The 22,324-nt window shown below is 43.1% G+C and overlaps 2 long non-coding RNA genes across 6 annotated transcripts in view; one reads left to right on the top strand and one right to left on the bottom strand.

The window, feature by feature from the left end:
* Positions 1-22,324, bottom strand: part of LOC309380733 — a 38,375-nt gene that overhangs the window by 4,293 nt on the left and 11,758 nt on the right. The window contains exon 3 of the long non-coding RNA XR_014173089.1: positions 2,684-2,767. This is a non-coding gene — a long non-coding RNA (uncharacterized lncRNA). The remainder of the gene's footprint in view (positions 1-2,683; positions 2,768-22,324) is intronic.
* On the top strand, positions 5,238-13,073 carry LOC309380694. 5 transcript variants are annotated; one of them, XR_014173039.1, is made up of 4 exons: positions 5,238-5,362; positions 7,120-7,261; positions 9,786-9,868; positions 12,520-13,073. It is a non-coding gene; the product is annotated as an uncharacterized lncRNA (long non-coding RNA). The 5 variants fall into 5 exon arrangements; XR_014173040.1 differs by lacking the exon at positions 5,238-5,362 and adding an exon at positions 5,923-5,996; XR_014173041.1 differs by lacking the exon at positions 5,238-5,362 and adding an exon at positions 5,998-6,035.

Genomic DNA, 22,324 nt, shown 5'->3' with positions numbered 1-22,324 from the left:
AGTAAGGCCCACAGAGTTGCATAGAGCTTTTACTCCCCTGTAAGTGACCGCAGGATTGCATTGTAAAACAGCACTCCCAAAGCACTCAAAAATTGGAATCAGAGCTTTCTCATGCTCATAGGAGCATCCCTTGTCAGGGATCGTGCTGAGGAGGGCTGCACTGAGGAAGAATGGTGGGAGCCACCCCCACCCCCTGATCCTGATCCTGAATCTTCCCAGGAGCGGGAGGACAGTATAGATTTGGAACAGCGGTTTGCAGAGGGACATAGTTCAGAAGGCAGAAGCTGGGAAATACTGGGTGGGGAACAGCTGTGCAAGCCTTTGGGAGGCAGAGATGCAAGAGGGCATCGGAAGAGGGAGGGAAGGAAAGAGGGACAGAGGCCAGTGTTGCCCATGGCATCCCTGACCATCATTCAAGGTGCCCCAGGGTGCTACAGCACACTGGTTGAAAGCCACTGCTCTACAGGATCCAGCCTATGAATACCAACTCATGAATAAACAGGTTTAAGACTGTACTACACACTACTGAAGGTAGACTCTAGAAAATGTATTAGTGGTGATCTTGACCTCTGATCTTCCTCTTTCAACTCTTCCACTAACATTATCCACCCATTGCTTCCCTGGCATATTTCCATGAACACTTAGTTGGTGACTGCATTATATCCCATGAGATGCCTCTGCCTCATTTATAGAAGACTGAAGAACCATAAAACTTGGAGGGCCTTCTATTGGGGCTTTATGGGGGTGAGCAAATGAGGAAGGGGTATAGAGAGTACAAGCACAGCTCTGGTCAGGAAGAAGAAGAGCTTATGGTAGCCCCAAGTGTCCTAATATGAAGGATGGACTGAATTAAGTCCCACCCTGGTTTCTGAAACCATGAGGTCTTGCTACTTTGCGGGCTATCCTGTGAATCAGCCTTCAGGTGAATCAGGCAATTTTGGTCACTCACAGACTTCTACTGCATTGATGATGTCAAGCAAAAAAGATAGTAAAAGACATTCATTGGACTTGTTCAAAGGAAGGAAGGAAGGAAAATGGTGTCCTGTGATAAAAGAATTCCCAGAACAATTGTGCAATGCAAAGACGAAGAAGCTTGGCCTTCCAGATGTTGCTGCATTTCCTGTTTTGTTTTCATTTTGTGTGTTCACAAGAGCATTTCCAAATCGCTTTTGGGTCCTTAAAAAGGGCTCCAAAACGTTTTACAATGCTCAGAAATAGGCGGGAAGCCTGTGACCCTCGAGATGTTCCCAGACTGCCAGTCACACCATCCCTCATTACTGCCAATGTTGACTTGGACTGATGGGAGCTGGAGTCCAAGAACATCTGGAAAGCCAGAGGGCCTCCATCCCTATTCTAACGTGTTAACTTAGCAAGAATAGCAGAGAAAAATATGGCACATATGTGCCCCACAGTTGTGGAAACTCTGTGCCTCTGGGGACCCTGCAGGACTCATCCATTGTGATGTGTATGAGAACTTTGAAGATCAAACATTCCTTTTTAACCAGGCCTCTGGTTGATTTGACAGACATCCTATGCCCTTTTAAACTGTAGTGGGGGTATTGGGGGGGTATTGGGTTGTTCCTTTTATTTTGATTATATAGTCTGTGGTTTTATATTTTGATTTTGTTCTGTGAACCGCCCTGAGACCTCCAGGTATAGTGCGATATAGAAATTCAATAAATAATAGCAATCTCTTTTCTGTAGCTTTTAGTGGGTAGTGAGTGCATAGTGAGGATTTTACGCTGTGGGTCCTTGGATTTGAAAAGCTGCCCTGCTCTTTTATTCATTAGATTAATTTACAGAATGTGTTGCTTTTTCTTATTTTATATATTGCAATTTTTGTAAAACAATGGATGCCTCTCTGTGAACCATATTTCCCAAAAAGCAGGGTATAAATTAATAAATACTAATAAATTTTAAAACATTAGTTAAGTTGTGCTGTTACATTTTTAATGGTCGTTTCCATGATATTGGCAAGTGATTAACTGCACATTCATGGCGATCCTTCATCTCACCTGACCACAGCTACATTGAACCAAATTTTATGATCCCTTAACCAGTGAAACCACTAAAAATGAGGTAAAATAATATTACCATCCTTACGATCATTACAGGTTCTGATCCCTTGAAAATCGGAAGACCCCTCCCCTTTTCCTTATGTTTCATTTTCTGACTAAACACTAACTTCGTTTTAGAATGAACATTTGTTATGATTTCTTTTATATGGGTAATGGAGAATGTAATGTGGAAAAAAATGTGTTTTAATGGCTGGTTAGGTTTATATTAAGAATTAGATTGGTACATCTGATATCTTATGGAGCTTTTATTATATTAGTCAAGTTATCCCAGAGTGTATATTCAAAAGTAGTAACTTGAAAATATCCCACAAGGGTATTAATACAAATAATCTAGTGTCACACTCGCCCCACACGTGGAATGTGTTATCTCATTTGTGATTGATTATCTACTATTAACACAATACTGTCTGCAGACTTAGCTCCACTGGAACCCTCTGAGAGTAATTCACAAACGTGATACTTGCCTAACAAAATCTTATTAGGTACGATGCTGGAGTCCTAATCATGAGTCATCTTATGCTATAATAAACGCAAAGCTTGTAAAACACTTTGTACTGTGTAAAGTATTATAAAAACAAGAACAACCTAGAAGTAGCTTACAGTACCTTATACTGAATCCATCTTCATCGTCCATTTACAGGCAAAAGACTTTCCCAGTAGCTGCACTCACCTTCTGTAACGCCCTCTCTCTGGATGTCAAAGAAATAAACAATTACAATATGACTTTTTTATAGACACGTGACGGGAGCCCTGTTTTGGCAAGCATTTGACGTTTTGTTGTTCTCCCTTATATTTTGTTGGAAGCTTCCCAGAGCTGACCAGGTTGTAAACTTCCCTAACCATCCCACAGCTGGGCTGCTTCTTTTTGTCACTGTTGCAAAAATTGGTCAAGGGGGGTAGTAAAATATGCTTTGAGGGGCAGGCTGGTGGGCTAGCCTCCCCTAGCTTACTGCATTCAACACTTTAGAGCATTCTATGGGAGGAAATTGCTTTAATTTTTATCTTCCTTGCCTCCCTTCAACACATTCAAGGCAGATAACAAGGCTTCTGGCAATGATTGGTCCAGCTGCCCTAGAATTAAGCATGTGAAAATATTCGTTGGAGGAGATAGCGTGTGAGCACAGGGTTCTTTCATGTCGGAGGAAAATGGCATCCCATTACATCTTAGCTGCCTCTACAAAGAACCCAAAGGACCTGTCTCACTCGGCAGGGACCCCAGACTTGGGGGAAGCACTTTGTTGGAAGCATCCATCTCTTGACAGGCCAGGGGAGGGTAACCAGTAGCAACCTGCAGGCAACATTGGGCCCATCAAAAGTTGGCGAAGCTTTTTCTACCATTCTCTTTGCATGTGTCTAGTAGAAAAGCTTTGTTGGGAAGTTCCTACTGGTTTTATATTAGAGATCTTGAAGCTAGCACAACCTTCCTCAGTCCAGATATTTTAGACCAGGGATCAGCAACCTTTTTCAGCCGTGGGCCGGTCCACCGTCCCTCAGACCATGTGGTGGGCCAGACTATATTTTGGAAAAAAATATGAACAAATTCCTATGCCCCACAAATAACCCAGAGATGCATTTTAAATAAAAGGACACATTCTACTCATGTAAAAACACGCTGATTCCTTGACCGTCCGCGGGTCGGATTTAGAAGGTGATTGGGCTACATCCGGCCCATGGGCCTTAGGTTGCCTACCCCTGTTTTAGACCACAGTTCCCTTCATTCCCCACCGGCATCACCAATGTTCAGTGACGATGGGAGTTGTAGCCCAAAATATCTCTAGGCTACCAGGCTGGGGAAGCTCAGCTAGCCTAAAGTCCTCTAATATAGGCATAGGTAAACTCAGCCCTCCAGACTACAACTCCCATCATCCCTAGCTAACAGGACCAGTGGTCAGGGATGATGGGAACTGTAGTCTCAGAACATCTGGAGGGCTGAATTTGCCTATGCCTGCTCTAATATAACACCAGTAGGAACTGACCCAACAAAGCCTTTCTACTAGACACAGTTTTTTAAGGGTGCCGATCACATTACTACCTTAGAGGGCAGTGAAGTTGTTTCCTCCCCATTGTGTTTCACAGCTCTCCCTCCCAGCTGTTCACATCAGCACGGCTTCCATTATTTGTGTGTACACTCAGAGCCATTGACAGGGAGGAATGTCTTTGCCAAGGTGCACATGTTGGCTGAAGACAAACTAGGAATGGCTCTGATTGTTGTGAAGCTGGTTTGAGAAACAAAGCATAATAAAGTACCGGGTGCATATGCATTTTGGATGATGTCGTGCAAATTTGGATTAGAGACCAGCCCTGGAAAAATGTGGCGGATGCACAATAAATGGGAATGTGAACACAACTCAAGGAAGAGAAATGTATCTGTTTTCCTTCAAATACCAATATTTGTGAACATGATGACACTATTTCCTTCTGCACACAGACTATCTTTGTATAGAAGAAATACCACAAGTGCCTTCATTCCCATACATCCCCATTGGTGAATGAAAAGGAGCACAACTTGCAGAACAATGCACCATTTGAGGTCATTTAATGCACAGCTCAGCTGGCTTCATAAATATTACGGGCACGCCCGTGTTCACGTGATCCCCTGCAACAGCTCTTGACACTTTGCCTTCTCAGATCAAGCTTGATTGTGATTACATGTTTGTGTGAGACTGACAGCACACTCCCAGGTTCTCTTGGGTCCAGTGGTTTTACTTTGCATAGTAATAGATGGACAAAACGAACTCTGAACACAAAGTCTGATGCTGTGGTTATCTAGACTTAGGAAGGGATATAGCCATACAATTGCTTCTTTAACCACTCTATTGAATTGAAGTGGGTGTTTTGTGGCTAGGTTTTGGTCACTGTCCGAAGGGACTCAAATAAACAACCTTAGCCAAGGGATTGGGAGTGGGGGTGGGGGAAGCCCTGCAGATGAGAAGCTTGTCCAGGCCTCTAGTGGATTCGTTCTTACACCAGAGCATCATTTATGTCTATGTTCTTCCATCTACCTTGTTTGCAGTAAATAGCTGCCCATTATGTCAGGTCAGGCAAGCAACTGTGGCGTCACAGCTCAGCAACCGTGATCAGCTTGCCAAGCATGGAGGTGAGGCCCTCTGGGGAGCAGCCGTGTGTCAAGCTCTTGTCTGTCAAGGTTCTAAGCGACAGTTTATCTTGAGGGTTTAAAACATCCCTTGCAAACCTTTCCCTCCTCCCCTCTCCTTGTTGACAATCCACTTGAAACAAGACAGATGTTGGGGCAGTTTTCTTTACGGTTGCTCTAATTCCACAAGGTGCAATACACAAAATACAATTCTGCCCTTCTTTAAACGTTGAAATCAAGTCGGAGACAACTCTCTCTCTCTCCCCACACCACCTCACCCCAAACTCTGATGCTGTCAATTTACTATCCTTATGTACAAGTCTTAAAGAAAAGCCTGGCCAGGGTGGGTTTTTTTAGCGAAGTGATAATGAAATAAGGCTTGCCTCCAATTGTGTGCTGCTTTTGTACCGTCTGATAATTCACAACCCACTTTTGCACATCCAAGACTGATAGGAGGGGGCAGAATATATTGCACAGAGGCAGGTTGTGGGCTATGTCTTTTCTCTTAGAAATTGTACATCACCTTCCGTTGACTCTCACTAAGCAATCTACGCCACAGTCCTTTTTAAAAAAAGAATCATGATTGAACTAATGTCTTTCACGTACAGTCATACCTTGGTTGTCGAAGGCCGTTGAACTCGTAAGTTTAGGCTCCCGAACGATCAAAACCCGGAATTGAGTGTTCCGGTTTTCAAATGATTTTCGGACACCGAATATTGGACATTTTCCAACAGGTTGCAAACCAATTGAAAGCCGCAACTTGGTTTCTGAACAGTTCCGGAAGTCGAACGGACTCCCAGAATGCATTATGTTCAAGAACCAAGGTATAACTGTATTTGCTATGGCACATCTGATGTCATACGGTGAGAGGAGGCCCAACGGGGCCTGTCACACCCTCTGAAAGGCCTGACGGGGGCCCAATGGAGCCCTCCCAGCTGTGGAATATTGAGGGGGCCTGGTCCCCTCAGTGAAAAATGGGGAAGCTTGGCCCCCCAAAGCCCCACATAGGCGGGGCACCTGTTGGTCATTGTAAGATTACTTTCAGTTACAGTCATACCTCGGGTTACAAACACCTCGGGTTACAAACACTTTGGGTTACAGACTTTGGGTTAAGTAGTACCTTGGGTTAAGAACTTTACCTCAGGATGAGAACAGAAACCGCACGGCGGCAGCGGGAGGCCCCATTAGCTAAAGTGGTACCTCAGGTTAAGAACGGTTTCAAGTCAAGAATGGTCCTCCGGAACGAATTAAGTTCATAACCAGAGGTACCACTGTACTTCAAGTCTGTGTTGCAGCAAGTGTGCAGAGACGTATTGAAGTTTAGGGCCTGGAACAAGTGGTAGGTGGGACCAAAGATAAAAGTGAGGGGAGCACTCCTCTCTCTTATTCCTCTCCCCTTTGCACACACTCACGAACATCCACCCAGACACAGGCGCACTGTTTGCACACATCAATTCATCCTGCTATACTGCAGCCCACAAATTTTAGAATTCACAGGTTGCGGCACAAAGATGATTACCTTTAGTACTTTGCTGCTGATATCCTAGTTGTTACATGCTAGTCTGTGTACTTATTAGCCCTTCCTTTAGGATTCCAAACCCTTATCCATTTTGGAGACAGAGTTATAACAAGGGAGCACTTCAGTCCATAAAAAACAGCAGTAAGAAAGAAAAAGGAAATTTATCACAATGAAATCCTTTCATTACCTTTCGAAGGTACCATAAAAGATGGATGTGGATATAAGACAGAACCGGCTCATAGCCATTTAAAGAAATTTCCATCCAGTAATTAGGAAATGCCATTCTATCTAAACCAATTGACTAAAAATAATAATATTCTTTTAAAAAAATCATTCTTTGCTCTGGTAAAATGTGTTGACCTAATGGATATTCCTCAAAGGTAAGTCAAAGTGTTATGTGATGTTCTTTTATTGATTGTTGATTCTAGGTTTGCCTCTGGGAACAAGAACAGCAAAGAAATGTTCTGAAAGGAAAAAAAGAGTGACCTTTTCCGCAGAGGCATTTTAAACCTGTGTGATGCTCATGTAGCCAACCAAGAATATAATAAAGAGAAAAGAGATAGTGTAACTGTAAGTAAACCAGGGAGAGATGGATATTTGTGAAGTAATTTTTATAGGAAGAATGTAGAAATAGTATGCTACTTGGTAGCAATAATGAAGAAACAGTTTCCTCATGCAAAGCAATAGTCTTTCATTTTCAGTTAACTTTATGTACATTTTCTTTCTTTTTTTACAGCCACTGGTAGCAGGTGCATTAGTCTGTGGAAAATGTCTTGTAATGGCAAGAACATAAAAACATTATCCACTCTTTAATGATGGTGGTGGTGATAAGACTTATCCCCCACTCCCCTTTGTTTTACTTAGAAGTATAAATTTCAATCAAAAATTATTATGGCTTTTCCACTAATGTGTTTTGCACAAAACTCTATCTTCTCATTCCCTGAAACAAAGAGATATTTATACCCTACTTTTCTTCTGTCAGGCAACCCAAGGCACTGTACATGTGGTGCCCAAATTGTCTAATTGACTTCTAGTCTACAAGCACTTTTATAATGTGCAGGGAATATGCTCTGTTCTATTTTCCAACAGGTTTCTAAATTATCTTTTATATCATTTCAAATATATTTATTGCCCTGAAATTGGAAATGTTGAATAAAACACATTTTTACACCTTAAAAGGGCATCTTGGTTAATAAAAGGAGAAAGGGGAAAGAAAAGGTATCAATTTTATGCAATAATAGCAATTATTCCATAATTTTAGGAAGTGTACAAATGAAACATGTGGACCTAGCTCACCTAGCTGCTTCTTGTAAATTTATTTGCTCCTTTCCCTAAGACATCACATATTGAGCAGGCAGGATTTATTTGTAACTTTAAAGAGACTCAAACAACGCATCTTTAATATGGTATATTAAAACCACGCTTATATTCTATAGAGAATGCCCTTATATTGCAAAGAGAATGCAGTGCATGCAGCTGACATTTTCTTAAATGTTGCAGCCTTACATAGACATTAATAATTATTATCTTTATTTAAATTTTAATAATAATAATAATCGTATGTAACATGGCAAAATTTAAGAACATTTCAATTACGTGCACTGCATTCTCTTTGGAATGGACCTGCAATTAAATCCTAGGACTTGACATAACTACAAGAGCGTAAGCAGATGCAACCAAGACAAAGGCGCAAATAAATGACCAAAGCAAGTTCTTGTTCGTCTTTTAATTGTGACCACTAGCTTGTTCAGCACTAAGGCCAGGGTTGAGAAAACCATGGTCTTTCCAGAGGTTGTTGGCCTACAACTGCCAAAATACTGACCTTGCTTGCCGGAGCTGAAATCCAACAATATATTTATGGTCATACCTTGCTTAGGCTAACAGGGCTGTCATATTATACTGCTGTAGCAGCTGCTGCCCTTCCCTTTTATTTCAGTGGTAGTTGTGCCCTCCAGCTTGAAAAGCCTGCTGTTTAAACTAGATGTACAATATGTTTCTGATTCTCTAGGAACAACCCTACTGTTATAACAGGTAGAGCTCAGCTCTATAACAAAAACAGTGGGACTGTTAAGGACAATGAAACATGCACTCTACCTTTTGAAAGATAAGCACAGTTTAGTGCTGCTTTATGGCTTAAAAAAAGAAAGGAAAGGAAAGAGCCATGTAACTAATGTTTGTGTCCATCTCCTGCCTGATAACATCTCTGCTATGTGGGCTTCTGATTGAACAAGATCAGAGCATTTTTCAGAGTCACATTTTACTTTCCCTTACAACAAAATGCTGATAAAATCGAGTCTGGTTAGATTACAAGAGATCACAATTTTTAAAAGTCGAGGTACATATTAATACAATAAATCTACTACCTGCAATATCAAATAACAGGCTGGATAAAATCTTATTCCCTTTTTATTTGGTTGCAAAAATTGCAGGACAATTTTCAGAAGTTTGTTCATCTCTATTGTTGTAGATACAGCTACTGAACGTGTGTGGAATAAAATTAACAGAAAAGAAATGTTCCTTTCTAGAAACATTTCTGTCATGATGGAGGGTCTTAAATGCAATATGAGTCACTTTGACTTACGATGAACCTGAAATTGTCCTGAAATTTTCAGGTAGCTCAAGTAGATATATACATTTAGGAACAAATGATATCTTTGGGGCACAAAAAATATCTTTGGCTCATAGCTAAAATTAAGTGCTTACACATGGATAACTTGAAAATAAATAAATCACTTTTTGTGTACAGGTACAGATCTAATATATATTTGATGGTGATCTGTTTGTACCACATCACTTTCAAAGCAATGTGCATTTAGATGAAAATCAAAGTGCCTTTTCTATTGAAAGTAATATACTCATCACATATAACTTGGGCCAGTTCTGGGGTGGACAGAGAACATGCATCTATTGGCATGGACCTACAAGACTAAATCCTCCACCTGCCCTGAGTTGACAATCAACTTTTAATTTTGTTCTGTGTATATTGCAATGTTCTTTTGTTGCTATGGCGGATGGCTGATGCAAATAAAGATTCATTCACTCATTCCCTGCTCCAACTGAAAATATTGTCTGCTGTTACCATCTTGTCTAGCAGGCCTGTGGAATGTGCAAGCAAGTAGTTCTAAGAGGCAGCCAAGTCCAGGAACTCAGGGTTATTTTACATTGGCACATCAGAAGGTACTTTATACAATTTCATCCTCTTTAGCATGCTTAATATATTCTGCTATTTTCTTACACTTCAAATCCCCTCTTGTGGTCTTCCCATATGGGAAATAACTTATAAAATAGACTAGAAAGGGTTTCCAGTCTTCTTTAAAGAATTCTAAATTTGTGCCTCTTATCAGCGCAGTCAGTTTTGCCACCTGTGCAAATAAGTTCTACTGTGAAGAGTACATAGCATAACTTGTACTAAAAAGATGTGGTTATCAGCTGGTTCATATGCTGCAAAATCCTTAGTGGAGCAGCCCTGTGGATGCACAGAGGAAACGACATATGAACTGGCATTGCATCAGAAGTGGTGATAGCCACTTTCTTAATTTAGGTTTTACCCACCACACAGTGGTGGCTGGTGCCCACTGAAACAGGCAGAGTGGAAGGCAGATAGAGCAACGGGAATTGGAGACTGAGCCAACGACGGGCAGAGCCAACTAATTTCAGTTTCATCCCCATCCTCCTCCCTGCTGAGCTCTGCAAGGGCAACAGTGAGACTAAGGAGAAGGAAACTGACACCCAGGTGCACCCCCTTTGTTGTTGTTGTTTAGTGGTGTCTGACTCTTTGTGAACCCATGAACCAGAGCATGCCAGGCACGCCTGTCTTCCACTGCCTCCCACAGTTTGGTCAAACTCATGTTTGTAGCTTCGAGAACACTATCCAGCCATCTCATCCTCTGTCGTGCCCTTCTCCTTGTGCCCTCCATCTTTCCCAATATCTGGGTCTTTTCCGGGGATTCTTCTCTTCTCATGAGGTGGCCAAAGTATTGGAGCCTCAGCTTCAAGATCTGTCCTTCCAGTGAGCATTCAGGGCTGTTTTCCTTCAGAATGGAGAGGTTTGATCTTCTTGCAGTCCATGGGACTCTCAAGAGTCTCCTCCAGCACCATCATTCAAAAGCATCAATTCTTTGGCGATCAGCCTTCTTTATGGTCCAGCTCTCACTTCCATACATCACTACTGGGAAAACCAGAGCTTTAACTATACGGACCTCTGTTGGCAAGGTGATGTCCCTGCTTTTTAAGATGCTGTCAAGTTTCTATCAAGAAACAGACGCCATGACAAGGCAGTGATCCATGAAGGAGGTGCACCCCCCTAGGGTGGTTGTAATAGGCAAGAAGGGGAAGCTGACTCAGAGCAGAAAAAGTTTGGTGGGGCAGTGCCCCATCTGTCCTAATAGATCCACTATTAACTCCACTGCCACCCAAAGTGCATCCAGCTGGTGTAGTACAGGCCCCTTTGATAGGAAACAGGCTGGCATTGGATACAGAAGACCCAATGCTCATCCTGCTCTGCCCCCAGAATGCCTCTTTTTCTGACTTTACAGTCTCCAAGATTGACAGGATTCTGGTCAGTTGTAACCCGACAGAAGCTCATACCTTGGGTGGTAGTGTAGTGATCTCAGGCAGGCAAGCAAGACTCGATAAGAATTGATGACTCTCTGAAAATTTTATGGTACATTTATTTACAGAGTACATCCAGCACACGGTTTCCAGCCTGCCACTCTTGAAAATGAGTTGGTCAGTCTGAGTCTCCATCCCAGTCACAGCAGGAAGGACACCAAAGCCCTGCCTTTCCCCTCTTGCCCTTCCGTTGCATTCTGACCTTTTCAGCTCTCCGAGAATGGGGGCTAGGAGGGTGGAAATTATCCCCATTCTCAAACCACCATTCTCTGGTGGTTGCCTAGCAACCCTCTCACTGTTGTCTATCTCTCCCGCTTCTTGTAAGCTGTCTGTTCTAGCTAAGTCTGGGAACTCTTTGTGAAGGAGGGTCAAGCCCAATTCCTCCTGCTCTGTCTGCAATCTTTCATCTCCAGAGCCAGACTCTGTCTCTCTCTGTCTATCTTCTGAGTCCGACTCTTCCCCTGTGGTCGATTCAGCCACGTCCCTGACAGGTGGAGCCCTCTCTGTTGGTGGATGGAAACTTCTGCCAAATCCTAACCTCCAGCAGAGGTTTGGATCAGGGGTTAGAATTGTTCTGTCCACTGGTTTTAAAACAATATTGGATAAATTCATGGCTGTATGAAATACACTGAATACCAGCCACTGAAGAGCAATGGCATGATGGCCTCCTTGTGGACTTGTCTGAAACACCACTGTTGGATGCTGGACTTGGTAGAACGTTGACCTTATCCAGCAAGAGTCTCCTTATGTTCACATGACTGTGATGCCAACATCACAGCTGCCCCTCTCATGCAGAGCACCACCAAGAAGCAGCGCCTGTCACCAGCTCATATGCTTGCACCATTATCTTCATGGCTGCATCCAGGGGACCGATATTTTTAGACCATATGAGCCAGCCCTGTGTGCAGCCTGTTTGCAATATCTCTTCAGGACTCCGTGAAAGGCAAGAGATAGGTAGGAATGAATGCAATGAATGATGCAAATAGTTGTGTATTTCTAAAGATCACATGAGTGGAAAATCCCATTTGCACATATTCTGCAAACAACTACTGAAGAAATATAACTTCTGCCCCATAACATATAATGAGAAGTAACTATTGCATATATTGTAGTTTGCGACTGTTCTCGAGGTGCGCTTAATGCAAACCAAGCTGTGTTCATTTGCTTTGCAAATGTTCCTGCTGAGGTTCATATTTTAAAATTTCATTTTATTACAGATATTAACAATGATGCCACAAAGAGTAAACATTCTGCTATTGCATCCTGATTGCCAGGAGAAAGAAAGTAGAACAATTTCATTCCTCCTGAGCCGGTGTATACTGATTGATTCAAATAAAGAGGCCTTTGGGGAAAACAAGAACATTCTCAACTAATTACAGTTTTGCATATTTTGTTCATTTGTGAAATTCAGGATACACCCTACTGGCTTATAGATATTGTTCTGACAAACCAAAGATTATGCTGATGAGCAAACTGTTGCAGAAGACAAAGTAAACATACCTATTAAAAACGTCTGGTGTTACAAGTATAAAGATATGTCATCTGGAAATTGTAGAGCTAAACGATTCAAAATTCGCTAATAACCTAGATTCCAGTGTAATAGCATTGCACTTGTCAAGTCCAGATGTTAAAGTATTTCTGTTCTCGAGTAGCTTAAATCCCATCCATGCCTATATTTCTGTACTTCATTTGTATGTAAAATTCAGTGAGATTTGATATGCAAAGCCCAGTTCCCTTTCTTGCCTCAACTGCTGCCTATTATTGGTATAAAATGAAGTGAATGGAAAGTTAACTAGCTACATAAGGAATCCATGACTCCCCTGAAGAAGAAAGTAACAAGCATAGTGTAAATCTATTTCCTGTTCATAATAGCAATCATTCACTTCACTTCCTATAACATATACAAGCATAATTAATAACACAAAGCCCTTAGAAAATCAGGCTCAGAGGGGGGGAAATTCAGAACTAATGCAAACATTCTAATGGTCATTTCAAAGTGTCCCATAACCAATGAGAGTCGCTATCTGTTGTCATCATAACATGACAACTACCGTATTTTTCGCCCTATAGGACGCACTTTTTCCCTTCCAAAAATGAAGGGGAAATGTGTGTGCGTCCTATGGGGCGAATACAGGCTTCGCGAACCTCTCTGCAAGCAGCGGGAGCGCTCCCGCTGCTTGTGGAGAGTTGCCTGCATGCTGAAGCCTGCGCGCGCTGAGATCAGCGTGTCCAGGCTTCGCGGACCTCTCTGCAAGCAGCGGGAGCCAGCGCTGGGCTCCCACGGCTTGTAGAAAGCTGCCTGTTTGGGGGCTGGGGTCGGGGGAAGCTCGGGCGGGCCTCCCCCGCCCCAGCCCCACGCCTGGGGGGGAAATAATTTTTTTCCCTTTATTTTTACTCCAAAAAAAACTAGATGCGCCTTATGGGACGGTGCATCCTATAGGGTGAAAAATACGGTATTTATGAAGGCCTCATTCTGTGATCCCAGCTAGTATGCATGAAAATCTAGAAAAGTTCCTGGATTTGGGCATGCAGGGAAATAATCAGCACCATTAGTTTTCCTGGTGAGTCGTAAGATTAAATTCAACTTTATGTTTTAGTATGTAAAGCAGTGCTGCTGGTGGGGCTGATGGGAATTGTTGTTCAAAACATCTAGAGGAGACCAGGTGGGTGAGGGCTGATGTAAAGACGTAACCTCCTTGGCAGCAGAACACATCCTTGAATTTCCACTGAAAGCATCAGGACTTATTTTGTACCTCTTCATGTTAATCTTTCATTCATCCCTCACATTACAGTGCATTTCCCTGTTACATTGCTAACAGCAAACAGTCTGTGTGTGTTTTCAAATAGTGCCTTTAGCGTGCCAGGGCTACTGTGATTTACTTTGATCTACTTTAATTTCCAGCATGTGCTGGAAATTCCGCTCGTAAAATAGGGACAATCTTTTCAAATCATGATATGGGTCTCTAATTTCCAAGATTCTCCACATATCGCTAGAGAAGGCAGATGCACTCCCGTCCCCATGTTTAAATAGCCAACCTAAAAGTTAATGTGATGTTAGCATTTCTGAAGTACAGTGGTACCTCGGGTTACATACGCTTCAGGTTACAGACTCCGCTCACCCAGAAATAGTACCTCGTGTTAAGAACTTTGCTTCAGGATGAGAACAGAAATCATGCTCCGGTGGTGTGGCAGCAGCAGGAGACCCCATTAGCTAAAGTGGTGCTTCAGGTTAAGAACAGTTTCAGGCATATTGTCAGGAAAGCATTATATAATGTTTGGATTCGATACAAAGACTTGTTGGAAAGTAAAACTCCCAGGTGGTTGTCACCAATGGAAGCTAAGGCGGTGAAAAAACTTAATATGGATTCTAAATGGCCAAAATACTGTGAAATTCTAGAACAAGACGGTGAGAAAGTTAAACTTCAGACTTATGAGAAATTAAAGTCCAAAGTCCGAGATTGGTTGCATTGCCATCAGATAAATGAGACATTTAAGCAGGACAGGAAAATAGGATTTCAGAAGGAGAGGTCAAAATTAGAAACAGAACTGTTAGAACCCAATACAAAAAATTTGTCAAGAATGTATAACTTGCTGTTGAAATGGAATACACAGGATGAAACGATGAAATCAGCTATGATTAAATGGGCACAAGATATCGGTCATGACATTATGTTTGCTGACTGGGAGCAGTTATGGACCACTGGTATTAAATTCACGGCATGTAATGCCTTAAAAGAAAATATAATGAAAATGATCTACAGGTGGTACATGACCCCAGTCAAGCTTGCAAAAATTTACCATTTGCCCAATAATAAATGCTGGAAATGTAATGAGTCTGAAGGTACCTTTTACCACCTTTGGTGGACCTGCCCAAGGATTAAAGCCTTTTGGGAAATGATCTATAATGAAATCAAGAAAGTCCTTAAGTGGACTTTTCCTAAAAAACCTGAGGCTTTTCTTCTGGGCATGGTTGGCCAATTGGTGTCAAAGAAGGATAGAACATTTTTTATGTACGCTACCACAGCAGCAAGAATTCTTCTGGCAAAGTATTGGAAGATGCAAGAACTACCTACTCTGGAAGAATGGCAGACAAAGGTGACAGACTTCATGGGATTGGTAGAGATGACTGGCAGAATCCGCGACCAGGGGAAAGAGACAGTGGAAGAGGACTGGAAGAAATTTAAAATATATCTTAAAAATTGTTGCAAAATTGAGGAATGTTAAGATGTCAAGGGGTAAGAATTAGAGAATTACAGCTGTAACTAATAAGTCTAAGGAAATTTAATGAAAGGGAACTAATAGATAAATGGACTAAAGGGTTGCTAAAGAATTGTAAAATAAGGATGCAGTGAAAGGGAGGTATGGGGAAGTCAGAGGAAAGAAGGGTTATGAAAATAAGATTATGATTCAAATGTTTTGTATGTTTTTGTCTGGTGTCTTGTTTGTTTTTTATTATGTGTTTATAAAATGAATAAAAATTATTATAAAAAAAAAGAACAGTTTCAGGCTAAGAACGGACCTCCGGAATGAATTACCGTATTTTTCACCCTATAGAACGCACCGTCCCATAAGGCGCACCTAGTTTTTAGGGGGGAAATAAAGGGGGGAATTATTTTCCCCTCAGGCACGGGGCTGGGGCGGGGGAAGCCCGAACTTGCCCCGACCCCAGCCCCCAAACAGGCAGCTCTCTGCAAGCTGTGGGAGCCCAGCGCCAGCTCCCGCTGCTTGCTGAGAGGTGCGCGAAGCCTGGACGCGCTGAGCTCAGCACGCGCAGGCCTCAGCATGCAGGCAACTCTCCACAAGCGGCGGGAGCCCAGCGACAAGCTCCTGCTGCTTGCAGAGAGCTGCGCGAAGCCTGGAGAGCGAGAGGGGTCGGTGCGCAGTTCAGTGAAAACCTGCATTCGCCCCATAGGACGCACACACATTTTCCCTTCATTTTTGGAGGGGAAAAGTGCGTCCTATAGGGCGAAAAATACGGTAAGTACTTAACTCGAGGTACCACTGTATCTTGAAATGATTTCGAACCTTATTGGGCTGGAAAGCAGAGGCAACCTCTTGTCCTCACGCATTTTCTTCCTCTACTGCGAATGCTCGTACTTCTCCATAAGCTACCTGACTTCTGTATAATGCACCTAATTAATGATATTGACAACGGTGAATTTTGAAACCAAAATGAATGATGAGCAAGCCTTCCCTGGGTTGTCTCTCAGAAAGATAGAACTTCCTCCAGGCCCGAAGGAAAACGATAACTCTTGCCACGTCGCTCTTTTCAGGAATGTAATTCATGATCTGCTTGGAAAGATTAACACACCGCATGGATGAAACAGCTTTTTCTTTTTGTCTTGATTCCTGATCTGAGGCTGTTTTAAGTTAACTATCAATGCAGTTAATAAGTACAGTGGCAGCCGCTGAGCAGAGGACGTGAGCAGCCTAGCAGTCAGAGGAGAATGCTTTGACAGAAAACGGACAGGTACAGATCATGTTTTGCAAAGCATTCTATATGGAGCCTCTGCCGTGGCATGGACTCGGTGGCCATCAGTCTCTGTAATAGGTTGCATCCAACTAAGTTACCTTCAGAATAGACCCATTTAAATTAATGGACCTAGCTTAGTCATGTCCATTAATTTCACTGAGTCCGCTCCAAGTATGGCTAACATTAGTGCAGCCCATCACCTGCAACTTCACATTGTCTGTTCATTACATTGGTAATGCCAGGATTGGCAGAGTAGATATAATTAATCAGCATTAATGAATAAGGTGGTACTTGCTGAATTATATGTTTTAGCCCCATTCTCAGCAATCTCATTACAGTCAACTCGCGATGGGGCATTAGGGTAGTGCTACTGCATTCCTGCTCGGGTCTCCATGTGTTTGTATCTGTGTAGACCAGGGGTCAGCAAGGCTTACCTTGCCTGGGCCGGTTCACTGCCATGGAGCCCCCTCTGTGGGCTGAATTGCGGGCACGCATGACTGCGTACACCCACAATTTCCGGCATTGGCATCTGTGCAGACACGTTTTCCGGCATCTGTGTCTGCACAGACACGTTTTCCAGTGCCACGGAAACAAGTCCCCGCACCACGCTGTGCTGGTTTAGCGCAGCACATGGGGACTCACCAAGCGGGCGGCTCGGTTTGGGGGCAGCTCTGGGGGCAGTAAAACAACCCCCATGGGCCAGTTGTGGTCCATGGGTCTTAGGCTGCCGACCCCTGGTGTAGACACTGTGCATGTGAAACGCCTCCCCCGTGACAGGGAGTGGCAGGGCTCCGAAGAGTGTGTGGCAGAAGCAGGGGACCAGGGGAGTGCCCCAGAAGAGGTCAGTGATTTATGGGGTGTCACACCACCCCCAAGGCAGGAGCCAGGTAGGTAGGTAACAAAAAAAAGGTAAAGGACCCCTGGACAGTTAAGTCCAGTCAAAGGTGACTATGGGGTTGCAGCACTCATCTCACTTCTGGCCAAGGGAGCTGGCGTTTGTCCACAGACAGCTTTCCAGGTCATGTGGCTAAGATGACTAAACTGCTCCTGGTGCAATGGGACACTGTGATGGAAGCCAGAGTGCACGGAAATGCCGTTTACCTTCCTATTTATCTACTCGCACTGGTATGCTTTCGAACTGCTAGGTTGGCAGGAGTTGGGACAGAGCAACGGGAGCTCACCCCATATCACAGATTTGAACTGCCGACCTTCCGATTGGCAAGCCCAAGAGGCTCAGTGGTTTAGACCACAGCGCCACTTGCTCCAGGACAGGAGGGAGAGTCAGGGCAGTCCGAGGAAGGTGAGCAGAATATGGCGGAAGGTGAAGGGACGGATCAGGTGAGGGACAGGTCAGTAGATTTCATACTTTCCCCCAGACCACTGTCTCCTAGAACCAGGAGGTGCTATGGAAGCTGCTGTGTTTCTCTTGCCATAATGTGTTAATTATCAGACATGTGCCTTCCTTATCTGGGATGGGCCACAACACCCTGCTTTTTATGAGTAAAGATCAGACTTTTGATCTTTGACGTGTAGAGGTTACAGCAAACATTCCGAAATCAGGGCAGGATGGGCACAGAATGGGCAAATGTGATCCTGCTCTGCACTTACTATACCCAGTTGGTATGCTCCCGTGTAATCATCTCACTGCATCTCTGCTCCTTTGGGACTGGAACGGGGTTATGGCCAAAAACATATGGGAATGTTCAAGAGAGGACTGGCATCGAACATACATAGTGCTGGCAACACCAACATGCATAGCACTGCTGCTTAATTATGTCTCAGTTACTGCCAACAAACCACAATAAGCCCTGGTTTGTGGTTGGCTTATGAACGTTGGTTTGTTTCAGCAATGGCCTGGTGCTTTGTGCAAACCTAGCATCCTTCCTTAACCGTGGTTTGTTTGGCCACAGTCACCCCAGATCCTTATTAAGCTACAAAGGCCACAAGGCAGTAACAGCTGCACAGATCCACCTCAAGACATTTTGTTGCCTTGGGTAATGGGCAAGATGGCGTCCTCCCTTAAGGCACACACAGAAGCCAATTGGATTGGTGGTTGAATCTTGCTCCTGTACTGGTGAAAACATTGTCTCTTCCACTGCCTTTGAAGGCAGTGGGCTAGGTTAGCGGGGTACAGAGTAGGTCACATGGCACTCGCAGCTCTGGCCATTCCGCGCAACCTCAGCATTTGCTGCCTGAGGCAGCTGCCTCCATCTGCCTCATCATGAGGCTGGTCCTGTAGCTGGAAAACAAGCAAAGCTTTCTCAAAATAAGGTACAGGCTGTGCATAATATGCACATAATGTGGGCCAGTACACTGTCTTTGAAAATGTTAGGAATACGGAAAGCAAGAACTGTGTCTTGCAAAGAGTGGCCTTAGGCAGATTGGAACTAGCAATGGTCCCTAGGAACCAGCCTGCTCTGTCAGTGTCCCAGGTCTCACAATATTCTCTCTTTCAAAGCTTCAGTCCTGCGAACTGTCAGCGAGAGGATTCTGAGCTCGATGCGCCGTCGCTTCTGTGTTCTTATTAATCTCAGCGCAGTAATGAAAAACGTCCGAGGCTCATTCTCATTCATGGTGGGCAGCTGTACAACAATTTGTTTCACAACCAAAAGTTGACAGAACAAATCCAAAACAACTCTGTGTACATGTTTACATGAGAGGCTATTGGCATCGACAGAGCATTTGAAGGTGTGCTGGAAGTCCCTTATGCTTTTTGTAACATTTTCAAATTCATTGCTGTCTTCAGGATGACAGGAAATTCAGGTCTGCCACCCTCCTGGGAGATCTTTATTCACAGACAAGTCAAAAACCCTTGACAAAAGGCAACCAAGGGAACTTGTTGACCTTTTAGCTGCCTGTCTAACATCAGTGCAAGTATTGCTCTCTGATAAAATGAGAAATTCAATTTAAGGGGAAATTTAGCAGGCATTTGAGTAGGCTCTCATATTATTTTGCTTCTCTGCCTGTCTTTCAAAACAGAAAATAAATGTAAATAAATAGGACTGTGTGTCATCCATTCTCAGCCCTGGAGAGCAAAACAAGCAGAGCTACACTGAGTGGTAATTCCTTTGCTACAACTTCCCACACCTATTTATCTTCTATTCCATCCCACTCCTGGCTACCATTTTGTTTAAACAAGTTGCACGTTCTTTTCTCACCAACATTACTTCTTTAATTTGTGTTAATGGGTTACAGCAGATTACAAAAACCACAAATTTAACCTGCAGAACATATTGTGGCGAAGGTACGTTTATTGCAGACCATTTCCTCATGCATACATAGTAAGTTACACACCTTGAATGCATTCTAGCCCATTTGTTTTCAGCCTCTCTAGCTCGAGAGAACCTTTTCCAAATCATCTGTCAAAGAAGTCCTACATGACTGCAAATAAGAAATCTATGCATTGCAGAAGTTTCTAGAGAATGTCCGTGCTGGGTGTTGTTCTCCTCACGAACTGGGAGTCACATTTAGGTCACATACAGGACTGGCCCCAAATATTTTGCTTCCTGAGGCAGAGAGAAATGTCACCATCTCATGCCCGGTTGAGATGCATAATATAGAAGGCCACACACGCTCTTTTTAAGCCTGGGAAAGAAAATCCCACAAATGCCTCTCGCCCTGCATGTAATGAAACTACAAATGAATAAATACAAATTTGCTGACCTTTCATGACACCCCAAATCAGCTGCCTCACTGTGCCCAGCTGACTACATCCAACACTTCCCTCATTAGGGATAGGCAAGTTATCAGAGAAACTTGTCCGCCATTGCTTTTCATTTCACTGAAAAACCCACGATCAATTTCCATGAAATCCCAGTGTTCACCAGGCCAAGGTCTGAAACCCACATTGGATTGTCACCACCATTATTTCCAGCTGGGTTAGAGATATCAGAGAAGTTCATTCCGGTCCCGTTTTTGCTAAGAACCCTCATTTGCCTCATTGAACCAGTTCTTGGAACAAACCATCAATCTGCCATTTAGCCTGCAGAGCTACAAAACCTTCCAAGGGATGGTTCATTCATTGTATTTACGAAGTATCCTGAGCACCCCATAACTAAGGAAGGCACATGTCTGATAGAGTGGTACCTCGGGTTACATATGCTTCAGATTACAGACTCCGCTAACCCAGAAATAGTACCTCGGGTTAAGAACTTTGCTTCAGGATGAGAACAGAAATTGTGCTCCGGCGGCGGCAGTGGGAGACCCCATTAGCTAAAGTGGTGCTTCAGGTTAAGAACAGTTTCAGGTTAAGAACAGACCTTAAGTACTTAACTCGAGGTACCACTGTATTATTATTATTATTATTATTATTAAATAGTTTTTATTAATTTTCCATTTAAACATATATAATCACATCGTTATTATCCACTTTACTTCTTTGGCTCTTTAGAGCCTGTTGACTTCCTTCCCTCCCACCTCTTTGGCTTTCAAAAGAAACCTTTATATCACAGCATTTTATATATTTTTCCAATTCTACTATAACTCATTACAAAATACCTCAAAATGTAATAAATGTAGAAAAGTAAAAAAATTCTCATTACAAGTCTTCAGATAACCCTGCTAGTGTTGTTAATTGCTTACAATGGCCTTTCAAATATTGGATAAATTTACTCCAGTCTTTTTGGAATTCTTGATCGTGCTGGCTTCAGATTTTTCCCGTCAGCTTCGCCAGTTCCGCAAAGTCCATCATTTTCATGTGCCACTCTTCTTTCATTGGTATGTCTTATTGTTTTAATTTTGGGGCTAAAAGGATTATTGCCACTGTTGTTGCATACATGAACAATCTTTTATCTTTTTTTTGGAATCTCTTCGCCTACTATACCCAGTAAAAAGGCTTCTGGGTTGTTTTTTTAAGAAAAGTGTTTTTAAACATTTTCTTTAACTCATTATATGTCATTTCCCAGAAAGCCTTTACCTCTTTACAATGCCCCCCACCTCAGCTTATGTGCCCTCATCGGATGGGATACTTCTGGTTCTAAGAGAAAGTGGAGCGGGGATTTGACTGGTCTGTCCCTTGCCAGAGCAGCCTTTTCTTCTGCGTCCAACACATCCTGTGCCCCCACTTCCGCCTCTGGCTGCTCTGACTCATCCTCTTACCCCCTCCCTGGCTCCTGCCTCATGAGTGGCACCAAACCCCATAAATCACTGGTCAGTCCCCGGCCCCCATGCCTCAGACACACACTCATCAGAGTCCTGTCAGTCCCTGACACAAAGTTAACTGAAGGCTTGTTTTCTCTGCTTTCTTTCTTTCTTTTTTGTTTTAACAGTATCTCTACCATGCAGGGTATAAACGCTTTTAAAATGGCTCGAGACCACACACTGCGTTCTGTGTAGTTTTATGGACAAATGGCCATTGAATGTACAACAAAATGGCTGCCCCTTACAATATCATAATCTTCACAAAATGCCTATAGATGGTCTCATAAATGCCTATAGGGTGAACACACAATATTGCCAAGTTTAAATCCTAGTGTCTTACGCCAAATGACATCAGTTACTTACAATCTCCTCCTTCGCTCTCCTTGTGAAGGGTTTGGCTTATCTGCTTA

This window comes from Podarcis melisellensis (assembly GCF_964234715.1).
Source record: "Podarcis melisellensis genome assembly, chromosome: 11".
NCBI classification, from domain to species: Eukaryota; Metazoa; Chordata; class Lepidosauria; order Squamata; family Lacertidae; genus Podarcis; species Podarcis melisellensis.
The sequence above is the reverse complement of the archived record's forward strand: the minus strand, read 5'-3'. Positions and strand labels throughout refer to the sequence as shown.